Source organism: Ambystoma mexicanum, chromosome 5q, assembly GCF_040938575.1.
Source record: "Ambystoma mexicanum isolate Mex_15411 chromosome 5q, UKY_AmexF1_1, whole genome shotgun sequence".
Classification (NCBI taxonomy): Eukaryota; Metazoa; Chordata; class Amphibia; order Caudata; family Ambystomatidae; genus Ambystoma; species Ambystoma mexicanum.
Genome location: NC_090933.1, coordinates 889,992,455 through 890,010,690, shown reverse-complemented (window position 1 = coordinate 890,010,690; position 18,236 = coordinate 889,992,455).

Genomic DNA, 18,236 nt, shown 5'->3' with positions numbered 1-18,236 from the left:
TAGCCTTTCCAGTCAATTAGGTAGAATAGTTTAGATTTGGAGATCTTGGAGTCCAGAATGCTTTTGACTTCAAACTCGAGTTCTCCATCCACTAGGATAGGTTTTGGAGATTTGGTTAGTCGGGTTTGAGGTTGCACGGGTTTTAATAGAGAGACGTGGAAGACCGGATGTATCTTCATGTGCGGGGGCAAGTCCAACTTGACTGCTACTGGGTTTACTATGGTAGTGATGGAATAGGGACCAAGGTATCTTGGGTTGAATGTGCGTGGCCCTTTTAGAGATAGATATTTGGTGGATAACCAGACTTGATCCCCTACTTGATAGTGAGGGGCTTCCTTCCGATGTTGATCTGCTCCTTTCTTGTATTGTTCTTTAGCCCTTTGAAGGTGAGAAACAGCTTCCTTAAAGGCTTGGGTGATTGTAGAATGCAGGTAGTCTACTGCTGGTGTTTCAAGATCTTGGAGGGGATCCAACTCCGAGGTTCGAGGGTGACTGCCGTACAAAAGAAAAAACGGGGTTTTCCCAGTTCCCGAATGGACAGAGTTATTGTAGGCATACTCGGCTATCCAAAGGATATCTTTCCAAGTTTTTTCAGTTTGTTGCAGCATGCAGCGTAAATACTGTTCCAGAGTTTGATTGGTCCTCTCGGTTTGTCCGTCGGTCTGAGGGTGGTGACTGGTCGATAGTCTCACATCAATTTGAGCCGACCGACAGCAACTTCGCCAAAAATGAGAAATAAATTGACTACCTCGATCCGAAATTAGAACCGAAGGAAAACCGTGCAGTCAGACGATGTTTTCGAGAAATTCTCGGGCCAGAGTTGCTGCTGTTGGCAAGCCTTTGAGCAGAATGAAATGCGCCATCTTGGAGAATAAGTCCACGATTACTAGAATCGTATTGTATCCGGAGCATGGAGGTAGATCGGTGATGAAGTCCATAGAAAGCGTATGCCAAGGGCGAGGTGGGATGTCAATAGGGCATAAGAGGCCTGCTGGTCTTTCCTTTTGACTCTTGTTTTGGGCGCATACTCCACAGGACATTATAAAGTCTCTGATATCTTTTTTCCAAGACGGCCACCAGAAGTAGCGCTTGATCTTTTCTGAGGTCTTGGCTATACCGGGATGACCTTCCATTAAAGAGTCGTGATAACAAGAGATTACTTTTTTCTGTAAATCTGTGCTGGGTAGGTATAATCGTTCTTGGAAATACAATAAGTTGTCCTTTACTGCAAAGTCCTTTCCCTGCAGATGCCAATTCTGTATGTCTGCTGGAGTTACAAGTTGCCTGGCTTTATCCTTAACTTCCTCTATGGATACTGTGGCGATTACACCCAGAATTCTTTGTTCGGGAATGATTGGTACAGGTTTAGGGTTGACCAAGTGTTCTTCCACTCCCATCCGAGAAAGGGCATCGGCTTTACCGTTCTTTGTACCAGGTCGATAGGTAATTATGAAGTCAAACTCGGCAAAGAATAATGCCCAACGGAGTTGTCTAGAGGATTGGGCTTTTGCGGTCTTCAAATATTGCAGGTTTCGGTGATCCGTAATCACAGTAACGGTGTGTCGGGCCCCCAGCAGATAATGCCGCCAAGCCTTAAAGGCAGACTTGATAGCCAGAAGTTCCTTGTCAGTAATCGTGTAATTGATTTCAGGAGGCGAGAATTTGCGGGACCAAAATGCCACGGGATGCAACTGATTGGTTACCGGGTCCTTTTGTGATAGAACTGCCCCCATGGCAAGGCTTGAAGCATCAGTTTCCACGATGTAGGGGAGTTCGGGGCGAGGGTGTTTTAAGATTGGTGCAGAGATAAATTTAGTCTTCAAATCCTGGAAAGCTTGTTCCACCTCGGTAGACCATTCAAAACGTTTGTTTTTCTTTAACAAGGCAGTGATGGGCTGGACTATTCGAGAGAATTCTGGGATAAACCTGCGGTAAAAGTTAGCGAAGCCTAACATGCTTTGCACACCTTTTACGGAGGATGGTGATGGCCATTTGAGAACTGCATCGACCTTCTTTGAATCCATACGCACTCCGCCAGGTGATAATATGAATCCCAAGAATTCAACTTCAGTCACGCTGAAAACACATTTTTCCAACTTAGCGAAAAGTTTGTGTTGACGCAATCTTTCGAGGACCATTTTCACGTGTTTCCGATGTTCAGATTCCGATGAAGAATAAACGAGGATGTCGTCAATGTAAACAACAACACATACATCTATGAGCTCTCTGAGGACATCGTTCATAAAATATTGAAAGGCGGCCGGGGCATTGCAAAGTCCGAAGGGCATGACCTGATATTCAAATAGCCCATACTTGGTGCGGAAGGCCGTCTTCCATTCATCGCCCTCTTTTACTCGTACCAAGTGGTAAGCTCCTCTAAGATCCAGCTTTGTATATATGCATGCTTTTCTGACTTGGTCCAGGAGTTCAGGGATCAAAGGTAACGGATATCTATTCTTAACGGTGATCTGGTTCAGGGAGCGATAATCGATACAAGTTCTAAGGTCTCCTTCCTTTTTTGGAACGAAGAACAAAGCTGAAGAAGCAGGGGACTTGGAAGGACGAATAAACCCATTTGCCAGGTATTGATCCAGGTATTGTCGAAGGTGAAGGTTCTCAGGCTCGGTGAGGGCATAAATTCTACTACAAGGAGGAGTAGATCCAGGTATCAGGTCTATCTGGCAGTCATAAGACCTATGAGGAGGTAGAGAGTTAGCCTGATCCTTCCGGAAAACATCTTGGTATTCTAGGTATTCGGGAGGTAACTGGGGAGTCTCTGAAGAAATTGCGGCCAGTGCAACACCAGCTGGAGGGTGACAAGTAGAGACACATTCTGGAAACTGGACCGTTCTTGCTTGCCAATCGATCAGAGGATTGTGTTTCTCTAACCAAGGTATTCCTAGAATAATCTGAAACTGAGGGGCCTTGATCACATCGAACACGATCTTCTCATGGTGTCCATCTTGACTTACTAGCGTCACCTCTTGAGTGGTATGCGTTACTGGCCCGGAGGCTATCTCCGTACCATCCACCGTAGTAATGATGTCCTTTACAGCCTTGGGACAAAGAGTTAGATTCATCCTCAAAACCATTTCATGATCCACATAATTGCCGATGGCACCGCTGTCGACGTAAGCTTCAATTGCATGTAATCGATCCGGATTATCAGGGCTAATGAGGACCATAGGTATCACGAAATGCGAGGTCACGGAACTGGTTTTCACGCTCGGCAAGAGGACCTCTATTCTTGTCGGGCGAGGTCGTTTCCCTGCTCAGAGTTTGTAACTTTGGTAACTGCAGCTCCTACTGCCTTCTTGGCAGGTTTCACCGGACAGTCTCGAAGAAAGTGCCCTGAGTTTCCGCAATATAGGCATAATTGCAACTGTTTCCTCCTTTCCCGCTCCCTTTGTGTAAGAGGACCTTTCAGACCCCCTATTTGCATGGGTTCCCCGGAGTCTACTCCTTTGGAAGGAGTTGGCGGTTTGGAAAATACTCGAGCATCAAACTTGGAACGATCGGCCTTCCTGTTCTGCAGCCTGTGATCTATTTGAACGACCAAGTCTATATAATCCGAACAGTCTTGTGGGGGATTCACTACTTGGGCTAAAACGTCTTTGAGCTCTCCACGTAGACCTCTATAAAACAGCGTAATCCTTTTGTCCTCAGGCCATTGAGTTTCCACTATTAGTCTATTGAAAGATGCAATATAAGCCAAAAGGTCTTTATTACCCTGTCGCAACGAAAGAAGCTCATTGTCCAAGGCCTGCCCCTGTGAATGTCTTGCGAACAGTTTTTCCATACTAAGCTGAAAGGCTTGAAAATCATGGAGAACCGGATCATCTTGATTAACTAGAGGGATCGACCAGTCTGCCGCATTGCCACTAAGGTACGAAAGTACAAAAGCTACTTTTGCTTGATCAGTTGGAAAGGCTGCTGGCCGGCATAAGAAGTGCAACCGGCACTGATTGATAAATACTGCAAACCTCTTTGGGTCACCAGAAAATCGTTCGGGCGGAGCCAGAGGTACATTCCCAGGTAGGTTGATCTGCACTGGATTCATAGAGGATGTTGAAGGAAGATTTGCCCCTGATGCGGGTAACGGGGTCTGTCCGGCTTGTGACTGTAGCACTTGTCTAGCAAGATTGTCTGTTCTCTCCTTGGAAATAATTAGTTCCCTTCTTAGAGCATTTGTTTCCTGACGAGCTGCATGCACTTCTGCCCTTAGTTCCCCAAGTAACCGGGCTAGGGGGTCAGTATCCGAGGTTTCCATAGCGCCTGGGCGAGAGTTTTGCGGTAGGCTTTTGCGTTCTGTAACGCTCACCTGATTCTCGCAGAGGCGCCGGTCTTGACTGGGCGACTACCGTATCTTCAAAGGTGATGTGTAGCACCCGGTTGGCTCTTTGGGCTGGACCTCTGTGCACTGTATGCCTGACGTGTAGAGTAAGATGTCTGCAGATAGAAAATATGGGGTTAATGAACTGGGGTTATTGGGGTGTCCCTATCTCTTTCCTCTTCTCCTCTCCTGTAGACCCCCAAAGGTTAACGCTCTCACCTTAGGTAAGTGAATGCCGAGCTCTCCATCTGCCTCGGGGCAGGGTGCTGTAACCAGTTTCTTCACTGGATAGGTAGCGCAGGCCTCTTGACTTCAGAGGACTGCTGTCCGTCGTTTACTGCACGAACGGTAAGTTTCGAGTCATTCAAATGTCTTTAAAGTCTTTAGTAATGATGTCTCTTGTTTTGCAGGGTTCCGGCGATGGCGGATGACGGGCTGAAGTGAGTTGAAGATGGAGCCCGTGTGATGAATAGAAGCGCCTGGAAGCACGTAAGTAAGCGCTTGTTGCCTGCTTCACTATGCGCTCTAACTGTCTTTTTATTTTGCAGGTACGAGTTCGGAGCGGCTGCAGGGTGCCGGAATACCCACTGGATTAGATGTGGAAAGGAGTAATGGCACGTGAGTATTAAAGTTCCCCAATGTCTTTAAACGCACCTTGTTTTGTCTTTCAGATGCGGGATGCAGCGCCGAAGGCCTCCGGAGCGTACGAAGAGTAGGTAAGCCTTTGCCTTTCAGATGCCGGAATGCTAACCTGTTCTTTCTTGTCTTTATAGGTGTTGCTGAAGACTGGATTCAGGATGGTAAGCCTTTGCCTTTCAGATGCCGGAATGCTAACCTGTTCTTTCTTGTCTTTATAGGTGTTGCTGAAGACTGGATTCAGGATGGTAAGCCTTTTTCCTTAGGCCCAGGACCGGATGCAGAAGACACGATGAGCGTTCTGCTGCAGAGGTTGCAGAATAACGCAAAGCAAGATTCATCCACCGGGTGTGGTTTAAATAGCCTCCTGTAGTGCTTAGGTGTCTCCTTCCACAGCCACGCCTAAGTAAGAAAAGAGTTCCTGGTAAGAAAAGAGTTCCTGCCTTCCAGAAGAGTTCCAGTGTTCTGAATCTAGGGAGTGGCTCCAGCCCCACCCAACAGGAAAAGTAGTTCCAAACAGAAGAGGATCAGAGGCTCAACTGGCAGGCAAGTAAGCAGCATGGTCTGCTGAAGGTAAGTCCACCCAAGCATTATGAGCCCGGCGCTTCCAGCGCTGGGACTGGGCATATTTATGAGCCTGGTGCCACTGGCGCCAGGACTGGGTCCAAAAGGTCCCAATTGGGACTGGTTGGCACTCGGAACCTGGGTTATGGATCTGCTTCCAAGGGAGTTGGGAAAACCCTGACCTTTTGGAAGCAGAGATCATGACAGTGATATGCACTCCATTCCTCATGCATTGATAGCATACTGTGATAATCCCCTTCAACAACCTGCAAAGCCTTCTGAAAATGTCCTCCAGTAATCTGTAGCAAACCGAATGACAAAGACTATGAGGAGAAAGAGAACTGCCCAAATGATGTTTACTCGACTGAACCAAAAGGAGCAGTCTAGTGTTTGGGGGGAAACAATTGGCTCCGAGCATCTCCCTTCCTTGAAGCAGGAGTTTAAAAGTGGAACAGCTGAAAGCAAAATAAGATATCCTCAAGGGACTGACTTGAAAGCTGCAAGCAGCCATGACAAGCAGTGCTCAGTGGCGAACCAGAAGAAGACATCGTCCAACACTGAGATGGTATCGCGAGAACTTTCGAGTGGTGGTGGTGAAAGAGGAAGCAGACCGGGACACTCCAAACCAGCCGGGTGAGCCGGGGGGGCAGAAGGGGTTTGGGGCCATGCCCAGAGTAGACTGCCAGCAAGGAGAGGAGAAGCCGACAAGCAGGCTCCGTACTGGCGCTCGGGAGAGCATCAGCAGTAGCTAGCAGAGCTGTCAGAGAAAGAGCCATGCTGTGGAAATGGAAAGCTGAGTTGGGCTTTGTTCCAGCGTAGAGAGCAAGAACACTCAGTGCCGCTGTCGGGCAAAAGCCTCCTGAGCTCCACGGAAGGAGTGATGAGAACACAAACAGGAGCAGCAGCAAAAAGAGGAAGAAAACAGTACCGGTGACCCCATGGTGGAGGGATGGGAAGCCAGGGATGAAATACAGAGACTGAAAAGGTTGAACTAATTCATCAGAGTAGGGAGCAAGTAACTACTAGTCAAATTACAACAAACATTGTTACTTTTACTAGTCTCATGCGCCCTTGTCGTGGAGGAGAAAAAGAAATTCAATCAATGCCTCTCATTCTCCAAATTGTAAGCTTTGAACTTTTAATTGTACATGGATTCAAGGCGTGCCCTTTGTGATTACACGAGTTTCGACATCTGCGTCTTTTTCAAATCAGGGCTAATCAAGTTCCATTAACAAAATTGTCATTGTCATTACAAAAACGAAAAAATGGAAAAATGGATGAACAATAGTTGTATACACATTCCAAATAAAACAAAACAATTGCATGCACGCATGTTAAAGGATGGCCGTTGAGGGAGGGGAAAAGGTGGGATTGTTAGGGATGGTTGACAAATAGAGAATGCAACAGATAATGAAAATAAAAGTAAAAAAGAAAAATATGAGAAAATAATTGGTTAATGAATAATGTCCCTTTGCACTTTTCAAAAATGTCCAATACTTAATCAACCAGAAAGAAAGGGAGTGGTGTGTTTCTTCTTACCTAGTAAGGTTGATTCAAGTTTCATGAGTTGGTAGTTTAGGTTAGATAGTAATGGGTTAAATCCCTAAAATAAAAACACCAAGTGGCCCATTAATGAGCTACCTTGCTTCCAATTAGTGAAATGCACTTTACCAGTGAATAGAGTGAGCTATAGATTGTTTGAAGAATATGTAATTTCCCGGGCGACTTTAATTTCGAACTCATCGTTGTGAACTTACAAACTGGGCTAATCCGTTGGAGTTTATTTATGAAAAGGAGCATTGGACCAGGTCTTTGTATAAATCAACCATGGTCATACAAATTGTGTTTGCACGCCATGCGTGCGAGTGTTTAACAATAACTAACGATGCACTAGCACTCGTGCTTATCGGTCTTGAACATTAAACAATATTGATCGTGCCAACACGTGTTTACCACGTGTGGTTGCATTATGTGAATAAGCCCCCCTGTTGGAGCCCCTCCAGCACGCTTACCTGTGTCAGCGTGTTCCGTATCAAAGAGTCCCCGTTTGCTCTGTGCCGTGTTACTGTTATTATTGTGGCCATGGTAACTGGTCGGCTGGGTCCTACTTCTGTTTTTTTCACTACGTTCGTCTAGTTCGTTTATTTTTAGTGTTAGAATGCTAATATTACATATGTGGTTATGGGCTTTCTTATGTGTTAGATGAATTTAGAAAATTAGATAGCAATTGTAAATTGCTGCCTGGATCGAATCACAATTTGGTAACGTTTCCAATTAAATGACATATTCGGACACTACAATTTTTCTTGAATAACAAGTTTATATTTCATGTTGTATGTTATTACCAATTTTGGTAATAAATGTTAAAAATACAAAAATCAAAGTGGATGCCTGAGCATCTCTGGTAGTCCTTTTATAGTTTCTAATGTCGCGGCTATATTTTGGGAAAAACATGATTGTACAACATGGGGGTTGCGCTCGCTTAATACATTTTACGGCGGAATGCCAATCTAAAAATGTTGTAGCTTGAATGGAGTGGGCATACATTTCTTTTTAGGGGTTTTAACGCAGGGAGGGTTTCTTCATTAACCTGTGTTTAGTGTTACGATCAGAACTTATAAATGTCTATGAGCACTTCTCAATGATATGAAGCATACATAGCTAAAGACTGACTGTAAATGGTACACAACCTGGTATGTGTATGTGCCCCTATGGGGGCTCAAATGGGAATGGGGAATGGTATTCTCAATGGGAATTTACCGGTCCTGCAAAGGTCCGTCTAGACCGGTAAGTCACCATTGAATGAGGGCGGACTCTGTACCGTTATTGGAGGCAGCCATGGCGCTATTAGCGCCATGGCTACCTGCAATCTCGGAATGAGGCCCTTTATGTTTACACGAGTTGTGACCCTCCTTTTTTTAGGGTACATTTGTCATTTAATAAAGGTTATTAATGGAAAAAGGGAGTCCTAAGTGTGACCTGTTAATAATGATTAAAAATAGCATACCTATGAAAGCCATTAAAGTGATAAGTGGAAGTGCTAATTTACTTGTGGCTCGGATTTCTTGGCTTTGGAGTTCTAATTAATGAATTATAATTATAATTAAAAAATAGGATTGGTTACATTTGAATGTATAGAATGCCCCTTGGAAAGGGGCATACTTGTAATTGCAAGAACAAATATAAATGATTTCAGAAATGGTCAGGTGATGGTAATGTCAATAATGTAGTATTTTGTGGTGATTTAAATGCAAAATGCCAAGATAAAGGAGTACAGGAAGGTTTTGTTGAGACAGTCTTTATGGAATATCCTGGACTGTGTATCTTCTACAGACTACAATACACCAGACCAGCTCTGGATAGAGTTCTTTCATGTATGAGGTCTAATTAGGTTTATTGGGCGAACATTAAGAGATAATTCAGGAAAATGTACATGACTTAAAGGGAAAATCAGCATCACATTTCATTACTTTTATTTTGTATTATCTACAATGTATCAAAGAGTATAATATCTAAAGATATGTAAAACGGAGGTTAGTGCCCATTCACACATAATTATGTCAGTTATCTGTGCATCTTATGGTACAAGAGCTAAGAACTATTTAGATGAATATGCAAGCTAATCAAATTAGTTAGCCAATGAGAAACGTTAAAAAAAACAACTTCACATACAATCAGCGCCATCTTTGCTTCATTACTTCTGATGGTATCCTCACTCCTACTCCCTCTGGATCCTCTCCTCAAGTGGCCAGGGAAAGGCCATTGGTTTTGGATCCTGACCCGGGGATGGAGGCGCAAGGGAGGATCACCTGGATGGATGGTATTTGAGGAATGTGAATGGGTTGCCCACAGCCGAGACATGGTATCCCATTTTCCTATTGAAGAGTAACCTAACCCTCCCCCGGACTTTATAGGCTGCTGTGAAACCTCTCTCCTCATTTCTTAACATTTGACCTCTGACAGTACTGGGACAAGGAAGAGGCAACTAAGAGTAATGAACACTAAAACTTCATTACTCCACTCTAGTACTAGGACGAGGTACATGCCTGTAGAGTGCTTTAAAGGTCAGGCACGTCCCTTTAACTATAGTCAGGTAAACCCATTTGAGAGTCCACACCAGCAACCTATCAAATGGTTGTAGGTGTATAAAAGGAGACCAAAGAAGCAATATAGAAAGTAACATGGAGGCCTGTGTGAGAGAAACCAGCACAGGGCCCTTCTCGTGAGGAGGCAGCCGTGGTGGGTCCTGAGGAGAAGCCAGGATGCTGGCAGATATCTCAGAGATCCTGTGGAGCCCAGAGCAAGTCAGGCCGTTAGGCTGCCACATGTGTGGGAGCCATCATGGCTGAGGGGAATGTAGCTGGAGCTGTGAGCAAGGGAAAATAAGGAGAGGATGCTGTCCGCGTCCCTGGAGCAGAAGCGGAGCCACTGGAGTGTCAGGAAGCACCCAGTGAGCGAGCAGGGCTCACAGAGACCAGCCCACTAGCCTGTGAAGCCGACTGGAAGCAGAGTAGCCGAACGCTAAGTACCGGTGACTGCAAGGGAAGGGCACTCAGAGTAAGGGTGCTCTTAGGGGGCTATGTATAAGCACAGAAGTGCTGTTTGAATTACATTAAATCCTGAATTGAATGAAAACATGAAGTGAAGCTAAATCACGCACGATGAATGCCAAACTGAATGAAAACTTGAAACAAAGCCAAAATAAGCATATTGAATATCGAAATGAATTGAGACTTGATGAACTGCAAATGCTGTCTTGAGGACGGAGCCTCAAGACACCTATTTGTTTGAACTGTGTTGCATTGAACAATGGGAAGGGAACCCGGAGGATTGTGTGAACTATATTGCCTTAAACTTGGGAAAGGTAATCTTGAGACTTTTGTGGAACTGTCTTGAACTTGGGAAGGGGCGCTGAAGAGGAAGCTAAGAGCTGGAAGAAGCTCAGAACTTTATGATGATCAAGATTTTTTTGATTATTGACATCCGTACACATTGTTTAGATTTAGTTGTGAGAGCAAAGACAGGTTTTGGACACAGACAGACTTTTAAGTCGAACTCTTTGACTCAAACATTCCTTAGCTTCGTTCAAGTAACAAATGGAAAGTTAGGCCTTCTACCATCCCGACATTTGATTTAATAAACTTAAACTTTGAATCTGTTGTCTGTGTCTTACTTCATGAGGCCATCACGTCGGGCAGAGGAAAAGAAAATACTATACGTAATTCAAATTGGTTTCATAAAGATATGGCACAGTAGGTAAGAGCATTAATCTAAATTGACTATAGCTAAAAGGCGTGAAAAATCCTAATCCACCAATTTGTGCTGCGTTTTCCGATGGTGCTGCTAGAATGTAAGGTTACCCTTCAATTGAGAACCCATTATTTTAAACGTTTTCTATAGAATAGTAGTTTTATTTAAACAGAAAAATTCTTGACTCAATGAATGCAGGATACCAATATTCCATTGATCATAGCACTACCTAACGTTTGTGATGAACTATTTGCACCTTTATCAAAGGTATAAAAATAAGCAAATGTTGTCAATTGGATTTTTATTTTTTGGGATTATCATATTTGCATTTGATCTTTCTGTTAAAGGTTTGTATTTAAAACCAAAGCACAGTATAACTAAATACATACATGAATAAATAAACTAATTATCAAGTGGCCCAGGCACCATGACACTCTTGCTTATTCCAGTTTACATTTTCTGTCATATCTCAGCTTCTGTACATGCTGTTGTCATGGGATGAAAAAAAAAACATTTTGCACAACACATTTCCACACCTCTTCTACTGGCATAATATTTTGACATCCTCATACCACTACATCTTCCCTTTTTTTGCAGAGTTGTATTTAGAAATCGACAAAGAGCACACGTTTCTGACCATGTGATGTGCTGGAGGTTTTCTCTTCTCTGCCCCCTACCCCTCCACTTGCAGTCTGCACATGTCTAACACACCTCTAACCTCAATAGCACTGTAACCCAATCTGGATTGGCACTTTAACTTGTCAATCTATACTTTTTCATCTGTGTGTTCCTGATTGGTTCAGAACAAAAGTGTGAGATTATAATACCAGGACCACCCACTTTATGAGGCAGAGGTGGGAGCAATCCAGTTATGCTGTGACATTCTCCTGCTGTCAGTAACGGATCAGGAGAGAGCGCATGGAGCATGTTGGCAAAAGGCCATGTTTCTCTTCCGCCCATTGAAATCATCCTTTAATTCAATTCATGTGATTTTGCTGGGACAGCTGACTTGTTCACCGCCCTTCTTAAGGCCGATGCCTTCCTTTTTAAAATGACACAGTAAGTATGCATTTAAATGTGGGGGCTATGGCTTTATCATAAACAAACGGTGCACACTCAGTTCAATGTTCAAAGGCCTATCAATATAACCTTAAAGGATTGTGTCTGTCTAGTTCATATACAAGATTCTTTCTAAACACATATTACAGCGGGCCTCATTACATGGTAGGCGGTAAGGGATTACCGGCACCAGTAAGGGCACCGGTGCCGGTAATCCCTTACCGCCCTACTACAAGGTCCCTTAGCGGGTCCCTCCCCTAACGCCTGGTTATCCCATTGAGCCCGCCTATGGGGGCTCAATGGGAATGGGGAATGGTTCCCAGAATGGGGATTTACCGGTCCTGCCAAGGTCGGAATGACCGGGTAAGTCCCCATTCCGGGAACACGGACCCAGAATGTGGTAAGGGGGTAGCCATAGCGCTAATAGCGCCATGGCTACCGCCTACCGTGTAATGAGGCCCAGCATCTTCCTTTAATGTGCTACTCCAAATAGCAGTGGCCTATTGAGCATTGGCTCCATAACACTCACAGCCAGGCCTGAATATACACCTCTTCTACTAGGCCACAATATTTTGACAGAGCCTGCTCATCTCTCCTTCAAGGCAGAGCTAATACTTTCCTAACCATTACAATGAGTATAGTACTGATAAAAACGTGCAGAACAAAAATGGGCATTTCTGGAAACTGCCGTAATTTTGGGTGTGCAATTATTTCCTTTTGGATAACGTGTAATGAAGCGAATTCTGTAACCTTTTAGACAGCCCATAATAACCCTACTCTTTCTGCCCTCAGTGACCCACATGTCAGCACTTCTCTATGTATTTTATGGAAATACTAGCTGATATACCCGACGTTGTCCGGGCTTTCATTCCCTCATAGGTACAGGTAACTGTGCAAAATTTGGTGCAGATTGGTGACACGGTGTGGAATTGTATAAGAAACAAAGCTTCGCCAAGCCACAAACCCACAAACACATTTTTACTTTTGCTCAAATCCAGGGAAAGGGGTGGGATGTCCAAATGTCATGTAGCCTGTAATATCCAGAGGGTCCTAACAGGTGACTCTGCAAAATTTGGTGCAGATTGGTGAAACGGTGTGGTATTGTATAAGGAACATATGCGCGAAGCCACAAACCCACATCCAAATTTGCACTTTTGTTGAAATCTGGGGAAATGGGTGGGATATCCAAATGTCACGTAGCCAGTAATGTCCTTAGGGTCCTACCCGGTGACTGTGTAGAGTTTGGTGCAGATTGGTGAAAAAGTGTGGAATTGTATAGGGAACATACGCAAATCCACAAACCCACACCCAAATGTGCACTTTTGCTGAAATCCAGGGAAAGGCTTAGGGTGTCCAGATGTCATGCAGCCAGTAATATCCAGAGGGTCTTAACAGGTGACTGCGCAACATTTGGTGCAGATTGGTGAAATGGTGTGGAATTGTATAGGGAACATACGCAAAGCCACAAACCCACCAACCCACACCCAAATTTGCACTTTTGCTGAAATCTGAGGAAAGGGGTGTGGTGTCCAAATGCCATGTAGCCAGTAATGTCCAGGGGGTCCTAACAGCTGACTGCAGATTAGTGAAACAGTGTGAAATTGTATAGGCAAGATACACAAAGCCACAAAACTGCAAACCCACAAACCCAGAGACTTTTGCTGAAATCCAGGGTAAGGGGTGGGGTGTACAAATGTCATGTGGCCAGTGATGTCGGGAGGATCCTAACAGGTGACTTTGCAAAATTTGGTGCAGATTGTTAAAATGCTGTGGAATTGCATAGGAAGCATATGCGAAGCCACAGACCCACCAACCCTCACCCAAATTTGCACTTTTGCTGAAATCTGAGGAAAGGGGTGGGGTTTCCAGATGTCATGTAGCCAGTAATGTCCGAAGGGTCCTGACAGGTGACTATGCAAAACTTGGTGCAGATTGGTGAAACGGTGTGGGATTGTATTGAGAACATATGTGAAGCCACAAACCCACACATTTTCACTTTTATAAATAGAGATATATATCAGCGAATACATTCAAACTGAAAGTGGTCGCTGCATGTGCTGTATTTCTTATAACCTGTCTCATCTCAGGGTACTATTCTCTTTGTCCCTGTTACCTTCCGTGCAAACCCAGCCAATAAAGCGTGTTGGAGGCTCCTCAACACAGCTACGTGATAGTGTCGAATAGGAGAATTAATTCCTCTTCCCATTCCTGTATGATGTCAAAATACAAATGCACAAACACAATTGGGCAACCCTCTGTCAGCGCTCTTATAACATTAGGACTTTATTGACTTTTCCAATTCTTATTGCTGCACTTTGATGGGACTAGGTAGATTTAGACTGTTCTCTCTCACGTTCCTTACAACAGCTTTTGGCTCCTGTCCATTTGAAAGTGGGGTACAACTCGCCTGTCTTTAGCTATTTGCCATTTTCATCGGCACTCTTGTGCCCTGAAGCCCTTAAGGCACATCGTCCATTATATAGCATTGTATTCAACCAATCTCTGTGCCCCTTGAAGCCTCCTACTAAATGATCCTCTGCACATGTGGAAATCAGTTGCTGGGTCACTCCGTACCCTATTTATTTTAATACTCCCAGCTATCATGGTTCCATTTGCATGATTATGGATCCTTTGGCCTCAGCTTTAAAAAAATCCCTCCATTTCAAAGTGAGCTGGGCCCGAGCTTCAGACCCCTGCTGCCGCCACGGATTACTTCCGGATTGGGACCGCTCTCCTCTGTCAGGTGAAGGGATGCTCATTCAGCATACACTGACACACATGTGGTCAATGCTCTTTCCACTGGTCCACATGTCCATGGTGAAGAGGACTTTCTGGCACCCAGACTGATCACGTGACTGCCCCATGCCAAAAATCACTATGGCATACAGTGATGTTATAGCCTTGTGGGTAAAGTAACTTCAACTGCGAATTTCCAAGTAGTAATCCGTTTTACTCAAAAACTGGGATAAACTGTGATTTTCAACAAAATAATATGTCAATCGGGCCATAGACAACATTGCCACCAGTGTAGCATTGAGCAAACACACTCTATTGTGTGATCTACGATACTTTGGTCCATGCTCAAACGCGTCACCACACTGACCCGGTGGAAAGGGGTACCACTGTGGGAAGCAGAGGTCGGGTTTGGTGTCCATAACAATGCTCCACAGCAACACAGTTTTGTGATATAGCAGTGCAGTTTTGTATGTATCACTATCTCTTGTGCAGAAAGTGCTGCCAAATGAGACATTCATGTGTTCAATTTGCCACACATAATTCTGCACAAGAGCTTCTGTGGTTTGTATTTGTAGTTCTATATTTGTCATACGCTAATCCCTTAGGAACCAGGCAGGGAATCCTGTATCTAGGCGCAGATTTCAAATAAGAGAACCAGACTATGCAACCATTGAGTGATCAGCAGAAGAGAAAGGTTTTTAGTTTTTTGTTCAAAAAGTCAGTGAAGTGTCCAACCTGCATAGCACCAAGGGAAGCTTGTTTCAAATGTAAACCGACGTACAATGTTTTCTAACCACATACCTTTCATTCCACTGGCACATTTGGGCACTGCTGACATGTAGATACTCCTGATGGTTAATTTCTCCATCCACAGAGGAATTGTCACATGCACGTATGTCACACAGGGTGGTCACTGCACTCTCTCAGCCCTAGTAGTAGCCACTAGATCAACACGTGTGTGTTGCACACTTAGTTACAGACCTGCAACAATTCTATGCTTTTCTTTTCTCTACTTGTATTTTGTCTCATCACACAACATTGACACACTCAGATATAGACAAAGAATAGGTTCTCCTGCCTCCAAACAATTATTTTTTTGTTTTGTTTTAATATTTTGTCTCTCCACACAAAGATAGCCCACTCAGCTACAGCCACTGAATGTTATTTCCTGTCTTCAAAAAAGTAGATGATTTTCTTTTTGTTACTTATCTTTTGTCTTGTTACAAAATGATTTGCAAACTCAGGAACAGTTGCTGAATGTAACCTCCTGTCTACAAACAATTCTAGGATTTTTATTTCACTACTGACATTTTGTCTTATGTGGTAAGTCAGAAGATAGAGTCGGACAAAGTGGGCTGAAATTTTGACTCAAAGATTTATTTAACAAAGGAGAATAGAGCCTACCTCTGCCTATTACCAGAGGGTTTGCACTTGCTAAATGAATAATAACTCGGGTGCTTGTCTCCAGGGTGGATGTCAAGGTCTCTGTCCAAACTCTGTCCTATTCTGACCCTAACACTAATTAAAAAAAAAGGTTTTAACAAACAAAAATAACACCTGGAGAATGACCCCCCTCTCCTGTTTTAAGATGATCAACCTCAATGCTGCTTTGTAACAGTCTTGTGCAGAGGTTCTTGACAACAAATCTGAGGCAGAAGAAGTACTCTCTTCTCCTGGTCAACCATTGGGATGACTTCTGACAAACATTTGAAATAGCTTCTGATTCAACAAATACGAAAACCAGGAGAATGACTAATTTCTCCTGGTCCAACTGTATTTGCTTTAGAGACTGTTTTCAGACAGTCTCTGGCAACAGCCTTCAAAAGTCCTTATAGCTCCTCCCAGGGATTTTCCCTGGTTTGACCACCTGTCCAATAGCGCTTCCTTTTTATTACAATATAAACTCCAGGCTTCCCTGGTCTTCTGCTTGAGTGATGAAACACGGGCGGTCACTCCCGAAGTGTCCTTGGTTTCTTCCACTATTCTTAACAGCATTATCAGCAGAGAAACCTGTCTTAACTTCCTTGATTCTGAATGCTTCTCTTCTGACTATTGTGATGAGGGAGATTACTTCTAAGGCAGTCTTCACTGTTGAGGTCTTTCTTTCGATTCTTTTGAGGAGGAAGATTATTCATGATGCCCTCCTCACACTTGGTAACTTTGCCACTGTTACTGTGATGAGGGAGATTACTCCTGATGCACTCTTTATTGGTGGTGTCTTTAACCCTATTACTGGGATGAGGTTAATTACTCTTGATGCACTCTTTAGCACTGCACTCTTTAGCACTGTGACTGTGACGAGGGAATTACCCACAATGCAACCGTCACTGTTGGTGTGTTTAACACTGTTACCTTGATGAAGGATATTACTCCTGATGCACTGTTTAGCACTAAACTCTTTAGCACTGTGACTATGATAAGGGAGATTCCTCCCGATGCAATGTTCACCCTCTCCCAAGGCTCTACCGGGTCTACTGTAGCTCCCATTACCCTCTGTTCACTGGGGCTACATCGCCGGATCTTCCTGTGGTGTTGGGTTGGCTCGCTCCCCTTTGCTCCCTGCTGCGCTGCTGCGGCTCCGCAGGGTTTCTGGCCTCTCAATATCGGCATAGTTGAGGGACCACACGGTCCACCTCCCTGAGGTCATGCCACCGTCAGCCTTTCTCCAGCTTCTGCTCAGGTCAGGCCTCCCTCTGGCTTTGAGTTGCTCCTTCTTCAGACTTCCTCGTTACCAGGTTTGAACTTCCCAGAGCTGACAGACTTCACATCGGCTTCCACTTTCAAGGAGTCCTACCTTGCTTTTTATATCCTGAAGCTGGGATATTCACAGTTTTTCCTTTGTGTCTCTGAAGTACTCGTCATACCTCCTGGGGCCACCTCTTCCTAGTACTGTGTGGAGCTGTGAAAAGGAGTAGTTGGCATAACTCCTCCAACCGTCTTCCCTCAGTACTGTTAGGAAGTGACTCAATACTGTTGTGTATGTTCCTTTCATTCTTTCGCGCCTTGGTGCAGTCAAATATATATAAGGAAAGGAGGGGAAATACCAGGACAGTAGTCTTATCAGGTTGATTTCAGGAAGACCTAGAGGATTGCACAGTCTCCCAGGTAAGGGGGTTTGGGGAGCTCCCTCACAGAAGGGAGTCCTTGACCCCATGAGGGGAGTCTCTCCCTGTGAGGTCCCACATTCTGCCAACACTAGGGGAATTGTAGCATAGCAGGCTCACCTCCCTAGCCTCACCTGGAAGGGCCCCCGAGTGGGGAGAATTGACGAGATCCCATTAGTCATCACACTTGTCACATAAATGTGCCACACTCAGTTACATTCAAAAATGATATCTCTCACCTCCAGAAAGTTTGAAGTTGAGAGTAGAATGATTTTTAGGAACTAAAAAAGTAATTACCAAGAACTGTATTTTTAAGTGTGAAAATATATTTTACACCTAAACTAATATATTTTGTAATCCATACTTATTTACACCAAGTAATCAATGCCCATTAAAATATGCATTTTTAATTTACAAATATTTTTTAATATTTGAGCTTTTTCCTATATCAGTACTCTACTGGTACTACTGACCCAAACAGAGTTGTAAAGGTGAAAACAAAAAAGAGGCATTTATGACTTTGTTGTTTCCCTTTTTGTTGAGTATTGGTAATT